This window comes from Dendrobates tinctorius, unplaced genomic scaffold, assembly GCF_039654945.1.
Source record: "Dendrobates tinctorius isolate UK_male_01 unplaced genomic scaffold, ASM3965494v1 ptg000019l, whole genome shotgun sequence".
Classification (NCBI taxonomy): domain Eukaryota; kingdom Metazoa; phylum Chordata; class Amphibia; order Anura; family Dendrobatidae; genus Dendrobates; species Dendrobates tinctorius.
The window spans coordinates 6270078-6279645 of record NW_027361687.1 but is presented as its reverse complement, the minus strand read 5'-3'; the positions used below and the strand labels follow the sequence as shown (position 1 = coordinate 6279645).

Genomic DNA, 9568 nt, shown 5'->3' with positions numbered 1-9568 from the left:
AGTAAGAAGAATTGATGCTTTTGGCATTCAAATGAGCACTGTTGGTATGTTTCCTGTCCTCCTCTCACTGCCGACTTTTATTCCCCATTGACTTACATTGGGTTTCATGTTTCGGGACGTCCCCGACTTTTCCCTATAATCGGCCGATCTTGCTCGACCCGACTTTTGGAAAAGTCGGGTTTCACGAAACGAAACTCGACCATAAAAAACCAAAAGTCGCTCAACTCTAATTACCACCTCTAACCAAATTTTCAACCCTTTCAATTCCTACCACTCTGAAATCCTTAGTATCACCATTATGTGTATGTATGAAGTGCTTGCTAATAACAGAACTTTTGGGAATTTTGCTAGTGGCATCAGATAAGTAAATTATTGATAGTTTTAATAAATGTATATAAATGTACTAATAATCTGTATGATAAGAATTATATGTCACATATGCTTAACATCCACATGCATCCGGATTAACCATTTGAGCTCTATTCGGTCATGTGCCCAGTTTGGCAAGTTGTTTAAAAAAATAACTGCTTATAAGATGAACTTTCCTGACCGCAATCCTTTTTGGTTTTTGTCCTGATGAAGAGGTCAAGGAGAACCTTAAAACGCGTTGATTTTTAAAAACATGTAATATTAAACTCTTTCAATTTTACCTCTGCCTTGAGTGTTAGTGCTAGTGCAGCACAACTGAATTACACCACCGGCTTGCACATCAATTTTTCTGGTAATGGATCCCATTACGGCTCTTGCTGGGCAACTAAAGCAGCTCAGCCAGGAGGTGTCAAATCTTCACTCTGTTGTTACGCAACACTCAAACATAGATTGTCTGGGGGCTCATACTGTATTTAGGGGGCTATGTAGAGCACATTCTGAATATATAGAGAGGCAATGTGAGGGCTCATGGAAAATAGGGAGACATGTGGGGGGCTCACACTGTATATAAGGGGCTATGTGACAGCTCATACTGTACATAGAAAGGTTATGTGGAGGCTTGTCCTCTGTCTAGGAAGTAATGTGGTGGCTCATACTGTACATAAAGGGCTACATGGGTCTAATACAGTCTTTGTATGGAAGCTCATACTGCATAAGGGGCTGTGTGTGGACTCCTACTGTATATAGGGGAGATTGGAAAGGAAAAGATAGGAACACTGTCCAATTAAAAGAATTGTGTGCTCGAGGAAGGGACTCGCGGTCCATACTAAGAGATAGGAACCTCAGCACCCCAAAAGAAAATTAGACTGTAGGTCTTGCTGCAGTGTAAATTTATTTTGATCCAGCAAGGAATCAAAAACAGATGTGATCCAACTTTTTAACAGGGCACATTCTTTTTTAAGGACATCTGTTGCGGTTGCAGGTAGGCTAAATCTAGTAGGGCAATAATGTAAATCATAAGATCTTTCTCATGTCAAAGAGGACCTGTGTGGTTCAAGAGGCGTCTCTGGTATTGATCCACTGCCTTCTCTCTTCTTGCCATGCCTTCCTCCTTTTCTGCTTCATGTGGATGATGCATTCTAAGACATCCACACAGTGTTCCCCATCGCGCTCCTGCACAGTTTCATTTCACTCTGCCCTGCTGTGGTCAGAGCAAAGCACTGTTTCGCGAATGTGTGGGGAAAGTCCAAAGAGTGCCAGCACATGTGCAGGAAAATTCCAAAAATCGCTGGCACATGTGCATTACAATACACTGCTCTGTCCTCAGTGGGGCAGAGATAAGTGCAACTGCGCAGGAATGCAATGGGGAACATATGATGTACTCATAAAACAATATACAGTACAACAGTCACATATTGTCCAGTACATACCATTTGACGTCTGTAGTGTTAGGCGTCAGATTACTGCCTCTGCACAGGAGGAATCTTGAGCCTTGCCTTCTGCGGTCTCCCATTCAATCCTGGCCGCAGAGGAAGCTGCTCAGCAAAGACGTCGGTCCCAGGGTCTTGATCAGGCCAGTGCTGTCGGTTCGGTTGTTGCTGCTGCCATTTCAGGTCAGGGTCAGCGATAACAGCCTCCACTGGTCGGCAGCAAGCAGCTCCTGGGACTAAGTCCTTCTTTCGGGCTACTGAGCATGCCCATGGGATGACCTCTTATTGCAGGTCGGAGGTCACATGCTCAGTTCCTCAAGCAGCTCGGATTGGACCAGAAGGAAAGTCCCGGAAGGACGCTGCTAGGCCATGCACTAATACAGACTCTGATGGTTAGTTGTGTGTGTGATGACGGATGTATGAGACTGGTGACTGACTCATTATGAAACCCCTACCCTCAGTTGTGTTTGAGTTAGGGTGATAGAGTCAGCACCAGTAGTGGCATAACCTATGTGCCACAGAGCATCCCGCTCTCCACACGAGTGTTAGCACCAGATAGTGCCAGTCAGCACGAGGCACTACTGGACCGCATGTGCAGCAGCGTTCCTCTCAGCGGCGCCGTGCGCAAGTCAAGTGCTTACCTCCCCGCTCTGGGTGGTTAGTGGCATCCGCTGAACCGGTGCAGTGCACATGTGGTGCGATTACATTATTTAGTTCAGGCATCGCAGTTGCGGTTTTGAACGCTAGTGGGACTAGAGGGACTCTGTGTCCTTGGGGCAGAGTCCTATGTCTCTTAACTAGTGTTCACCTTGCCGAGCCCTGTGAGGTTAACAGGCTCTGGCACTTGCGTTCTGCGGCTCTGTGCAGTAGTTCGGTCCTGTACACACCGGGTCAGCTGTTACCCCGCCGGTGTTCAGTCAGTGTTCGCCATTACCGAGCAGCAGTATACCATCTCTGCATGGTGGACTCCGGGCTGCGAACGCATCTTATTATTATATTTTATTTGGTGCATTCCGCCAACCCTAACATGTAGCCACAGTATATCACCTACCTGTCACATTTTCTCCTGGACACTAGATGTAATATACTGTGTGCACAGACATCTAATGTTATATATAGATGATATGTCAGTGATATATTATATACCATTCAGATATTATCCTGTCTCCATATTTCCAAATATAAACAGGTCTACTACACAGAAAGGATATAACTGTGCACAGGGCCGAATTTAGGCAAAGTGGAGCCCTAGGCAAAGTTTAAAATGGGGCCCCAAATGCTAAGATATTGCACATCACACAGAAGCATTTCTGTTGTAGTTACATGCGCTGAGTTCAGGCCGCTAAATGAGTGTGATCGACAATATTGAAATCGTTAAACACTTGTTTCCCAGCCGCTTTCCACCATCTGAGAAAGAATGATGGGGGTAAGGTTTCTCCTTGTGGAGAGTGACGTACCAGCTCTGGCTTGTCAAGGTAAGGAGACTTATTCGCCGTGCAATGCTCCTCTGGGAAATTTTATATGCAAATTGCCTCTTCAGAAAGAAAGAGGACTTTTACTCTACAGCGCCACCTATTGGTAGTAGCGATCCTACAAGTCACAATCAACCCTTTAACGAGTCTTGTAATATGACTTAGGATAACAGCCAAATCAGAATAATCACTAATGGATGACTAATAGATCACCATACAGTATCATGTTATCAGCAGCACATCTACAGTTTACACCGGCGATGTGCTGCTGAAAACAATCATTTTTGCTACGGCATAAATAATCCAATCACTCGATGAAAATGCAGCATTTTGTTTTTTTAGTATAATACACCCCATATTCCTCCATATATTATAATGTGCACCACAGTCCTCTATATTGTAAAATGCACACCCATAGTCCTCCATGTAATATAATATGCCCTATAGTCCTCCATATAGTATAATAAACTCCCCATAGTCCTCCATATAGTATAATACACTTCCTATATTCCTCCATGTATTAAAATACACTGCCCAGTCCTCTGTCTAGTATTATACAGCACGGTGGCTCAGTGGTTAGCACTGCAGACTTGCAGCACTGGGGTCTTGGGTTCAAATCCCACCAAGGACCACATCTGCAAGGAGTTTGCATGTTCTCCCTGTGTTAGCGTGGGTTTCCGCTGGGTACTCTGGTTTCCTCCCACATTCAAAAGACATACTGGTAGGGAATTTAGATTGTGAGCCCCATTATCAGTGATGATAATGTGTGCAAACTCTAAAGCACTGCGGAATATGTTAGCGCTATATAAAGATTATTATTATTATACACCTCCCATAGTCCTCCATATTGTATAATACACTCCTCATAGTCCTCCATATATTAAAATACACTCCTCAGTGCTCCATATAGTAAAATATACTCCTCATAGTCCTCCATATAATATAATACACTCCTCATAGTCCTCCATATAGTATAATACACTCCTCAGAGCCCTCCATATATTAAAATACACTCAGTCCTCCATATAGTATAATGCACTACTCATAGTGCTCCATATAGTATAACTAGTTGTTTCCAGCCAGCTAACGCTCGGCACGCTCATTGCTATCTAATTAACGCTGCTGGTGATTAAACTAAAGTAAATAATGACAACATTCAATAGTGCTTACGCAGGTGGTAGATTAAATTAAAATGAAGTTAATAACAATAATAATCATTAAAAATCTGAATAATACTAATTATACATTTTATTCACAGTGTAAAATCAAAAACAAACTGGATTCAGTAAGATGTGCATTTTTTATTCATTCCAGCATCTAAACAAATTTCATAACGAAACATAAATTAAGTTAAAATTTCTCTGTAAACACAATTAAATGTATAGTGATTTTCGTCATTTTCAAAGATCTTTCCTTGACTTCTACCAGGTACAATTTGAACTGAAAGACCTTTACAACTTGTTACTCTAGAGAATGCAGTGTATAATTGACCATGTGTGAATGCAGGATCAGGTAGGAGAACGCCAATCTTATCGAATGTTTGTCCTTGCGATTTTGTAATTGTCCTGGAATAAGCCAGATGAAGTGGGAATTGTTTTCTTGTTAACTTAAACGGGATATCGCAATTTTTGCTACTGTCCAATTGTATTCTTGGAAGGAGAACCTTTTGACCACAACGCTCCCCAGAAAAAATACTGCAGTCGATGAGATTTGTGCCAAGAGTTTCTACAATTAATCGAGTACCATTGCACAGTCATTTCTTTGGATTTAGATTGCGGAGTAGCATGACACAGCAGCCTTTCTTAAGGTTCAGCCTATGAGGAGGGAGGCCCATAGGAGTTAGGGAATGTACAAATTCGATTGGGTACTGAGCTCTTTCTTCTTCTGTCTCACAGGATGAAATATTGTCGACACTGAAGTATGATTTAGTCTGACCTCTAAGCATGTTCAACACTTGTTCATTGACTGTCAGCGTGTCACAGTTTTTAGGGCATAGTACTGCTCTGGAAGCAAGATCAGCAGGAGTGAGAGAGTTCAGGTCATTCCCAAATATGCTCGTCACGACGTCATGAGTCAGAATGTCTTTGCTCAGCTTCACAAAATCCACCAGATTCCCATCTTCAACTCCTGATCCAACAGTTAGCAGCCACTCACAAAATTCAACCTCATCAGGATTGACGCGCATGTTCCTGATTAATTTCAGTTCCTTGAAGGATTTCCAGACTGGACTGCTCTTGCCACACGCCTCTACAATACTAACGTGATTTCCATGAAGTACAACTGGAGCTTGCTGACAAAAATCTCCTCCAACAACAATCGGGATCCCAATAAAAGGTTCTTCATTGTGAAGGAGAATACGTAAGCTTCTATCAATGACATTGAAAAGATGAACGTGAGACATTGAAATTTCATCCCATATAATAAGTTTAGTATCCCGAAGCTCTCGGCAGACTGAGGTTCCTTCTTTAATACTTGATACAGTTCTCTCATTCAAATTAATTGAAATTCCAAATCCGCAGTGGACTGTTTTACCGCCTGTGTAAAACAAAAAAAAAATCTTCAATACAGGCATCTTAAATTTACGTTTTTCAGTATTCTGTAATCGTAATTAAAATTATCTTTTAGTAATGTAGCTGCCAAACCAGTAGGAGCAACTGTTTTTACAATGCCACCATTCCCAAGTATAGTAGATGTCAAAGCCTTGTACACGAAAATCTTTCCACTACCTCCTGCACCAGATGAAAAAAAGCATTTTTGTGATGTGGTTGGATTATTAACTGCATTCATGATTGTTTCAAAGGCGCCTCGTTGTTCTAGGTTCATCAGAAACTGCAGTCGTACAGATTCTTGTTTCTCCCTTTCCACATCAACAATGTCACACATTTTATACGCATCTGATGGGGAAGGTAGTCCACAACTTTTGCAATCTTTACAAACTGTCGTAAGTGGTCTTGGATATCGGCAAGTGTTTGCTGCTCGGCCATGTATTCGTTATGAGTCAGGAGGAAGTCTTCCATCATGTTATTTTTATATTTGTTGTATAAATCAAGTCCACTTGTGATGTTGGCGTGGTTCAGGATTGCAGCAAATAGCAGTCGAAGCTCACCGGGCATCTAATATATAAAGCTCAAGTGTGTGTATGTATGTATGTGTGTGTGTATGTGTGTATGTCCGGGATTGGCATCCGCACCGTCGCAGCTACAGCCACAACATTTGGCACAGTCACACATCTGGACCCCGAGAGTGTCCAAGGCTATGTTGTGAGGTGAAATTTTAACCCCGCACGTTCCAATTCACCAAACAATTTTGCCCCTATCTACATAATGGGGAAAGAGTGTGTGTGTATCAAGCCCCGCCCCTCATTATGATGTCATAATGGTTTCCATGGCGACATTGATGTCATCATACTTTGCAAGCCCCGCCGCTCATTATGATGTCATAATGGTTGACTATGGGAAGGAGGATGTGTGATGGGTATATGAGCACTGGACTATGGGATGGAGGATATATATGACAGGTATATGGGCATGGGACTATGGGATGGCGGATATGTATGATGGGTATATGGGCATGGGACTATGAGATGAAGGATGTGTGATGGGTATATGGGCACTCGACTATGGGATGGCAAATATGTATGATGGGTATATGGGCATGGGACTATGGGATGGAGGATGTGTGATGGGTATATGGGCACTCGACTATGGGATGGAGGATATGTATATAGGGTATATGGGCACGGGCCTATGGGATCGTGGATATGTATGATGGGTATATGGGCACGGGACTATGGGATGGAGGATAATTATAATTTGCTATAACTAACCACAGTAAGGGGCCCGTTACACATAGCGATATCGCTAGCAATATCGCTATAACGTCATCGATTTGGTGATGCAGCAGCGATATTGCTAGCGATATCGCTATGTCTGATACTTACCTCTGACCAGCTCCCCCGCTGCTCATCGCTGATCACGCGAGAACATCCTGGACCATTTCTCGTCGTCAGCTTCCTGTGGCGCCGATGAGCAACGCATGGATGCGGGCGGGAGGACGTCAGGATCGCCGCGTCTGACAGGTAAGTAAAGACCCCCGACCCCTGCTATGTCGCTGGTGACATCTGCCTGTGTGGCAGCTCACTAGCGACCACTTTGCGATGCACCAGCGATCCATATCGTTGTCGGGATCGCTGGTGCATCGCTAAGTGTAACGGTACCCTTAGTTACTATGCCCGGGCAGCGCCGGGCACTTCAGCTAGTTCTAAATAAAGATACTTCTTCCATTGTTTTGTCCCACTCTGAATCGTCATGCAATAATCCCATGGCCATTGCTGCCAGAATATAAGTTTCATATGTGTGTCCTTCCACTGTTCTCAGATCTTCGAATGATGTAGCACCTGTAAACAACGTAAAGAAAATAATTAAAAATTATAAAAAAGTCAGGATGATCTAATAACGTACAATTAGATGAATATGACTTACCCTTGATATGTATCAGGAGTAGGCGCAGGGAAAATCTTTCCATATCTTGTGGAGAGACAGAGTACATTCTTGGAAGGATCTTGTCAGCACCTCTTTTTCTTGTCTTCCAAAACTTATTTGTCCAGGCATAATGGTAGGGTATTTCACAATATAAACACTGACGTGCTGATGGATCAGTTTGGTTTAGAACAAACCATTTCGTAAGTTTTGTGCCATCACGCTGAGCTTTTTCCGCAGAAAGCTGCTCAGTTCCATCCTCAAAGTAAACTGATTGTTGGAAAGGTAGGTGTACCGGAAGTCTTTCTACAGCATGGGAACGTGCAGACATCTCAAATTTTCACAGCCGCCACATTGCATCAGGCGATGCCAAATATCGTGTGTCGATGTAAGTCTTAATCTCGTCCCAGTGGTAGGTGCCGGTGTTGCTGACTTCGTTCACTTGAACAATGGCTGCATCATGTCCTTTGTACACGTACTTGAAAATATATTTGACGGTCTGGATGGAAGAGCAGATTTCCACATTTATGTGTGCGCTGTATTTCTGAGAGAGGTAGGGGTTGTATGGTACAACCCAGCGGCTGTCAACTTCCACATCCATAATCTTGAGCTTAATGCCATCTTTTCATCTGTGGTATACTGGATAACCATCCACATTAATATTTGTTTCTTCGCTGAAGTCTTTGGGAAACTTTTTGGAGCATGTCTTGATTCCTTTTACATCTTCCATACACGGAGAATTTCTATTGTGTTCTCCACAGGGCCCATGAATCATGCAGCTGGTGACAACATCGTAAAGCTCCTTGTTAATATCCGGGTCAGGAATTTCTGCACAAACAGCATTGTCACAATCGAAAGCTTCTTGAAACTTGTCTTCGTCGTCCAGAATTAAGAGAATATGGCAATGAGGAAGACCTGAAACAATAAATGGATGCATTAAATGTGCATTATTAATCATTCCATTCTTAACATTACTGTTACGAACATTCAGATGAATGTATGTAATACCTATCTTTTGAAATTCAATGACGTAGGTGTATGTCTTTACTTGTCCCATCACTTCACCTTTTTTTGCAGTCAAGTCGTTTAGTAACTCTTGTAGCTTTAAGTGGAATATGGTAGATACCAAATCTGAGCGGTCTATTGCTGTTTCATGTTGTAAAAGGATGGACTGAATTTCTTCCCACTTTGGGTTGCAAGTGAACATAATAAATTAATCCGGCTTTCCAAATTTTGCTACCAAAGTCATCGCATCTTGGTAATTCTGTGTCATGGCACAATTTCCACCGGTAAAAGAAGAGGGAAGTATGACGATGCGACCCGGTCTCAGATCTTGTAGTTCAGCCCTACTGTTGATATAATCCATAAGCCAGACATATAATTCTACTCTGAGTTTCGTTTGGTTTTGTATGTTCCAGTCCAGTCGCTGCGCTTCAACCTTTAGGTAGGCATCAATTATGTATTGTTGTGTCAGCTTGCCAGAATGTAACAGCAGGTTGAAGGATTGTCGATCCTGAAGGCGGTACGCATAGAATTCCTTCATCGACACATTTCAGTTTTTTTTTTCTTTTTCCCCTACATCGTAACTGATATCTTCCTGTTCTTCATCGTCACCTTCCTCCATTTCATGACTTTTCCTTTTTGCAGTTCTCCCTTGCTTCCGTATTCCAGGTTGCCAGCCGTGTTTACCGTACGGAAAGAGGAGTGGATACACCATTGGATCACAGTTTGGGCTATGGTACACAATATTCTGTAGTCCTCGCTGCCCAGTGGGATAACGGCAATGTCTCTTTTGATCGGCGGCTCTCCATCATCGGAG

The 9568-nt window shown here is 42.8% G+C and overlaps 1 long non-coding RNA gene across 1 annotated transcript; it reads left to right on the top strand.

The window, feature by feature from the left end:
* The first annotated feature begins 2122 nt into the window (after nucleotides 1-2122).
* On the top strand, nucleotides 2123-6330 carry LOC141082681 (uncharacterized). The gene is made up of 3 exons (XR_012230544.1): nucleotides 2123-2191; nucleotides 4700-4783; nucleotides 5167-6330. It is a non-coding gene; the product is annotated as an uncharacterized lncRNA (long non-coding RNA).
* The last annotated feature ends 3238 nt before the right edge of the window (nucleotides 6331-9568 follow it).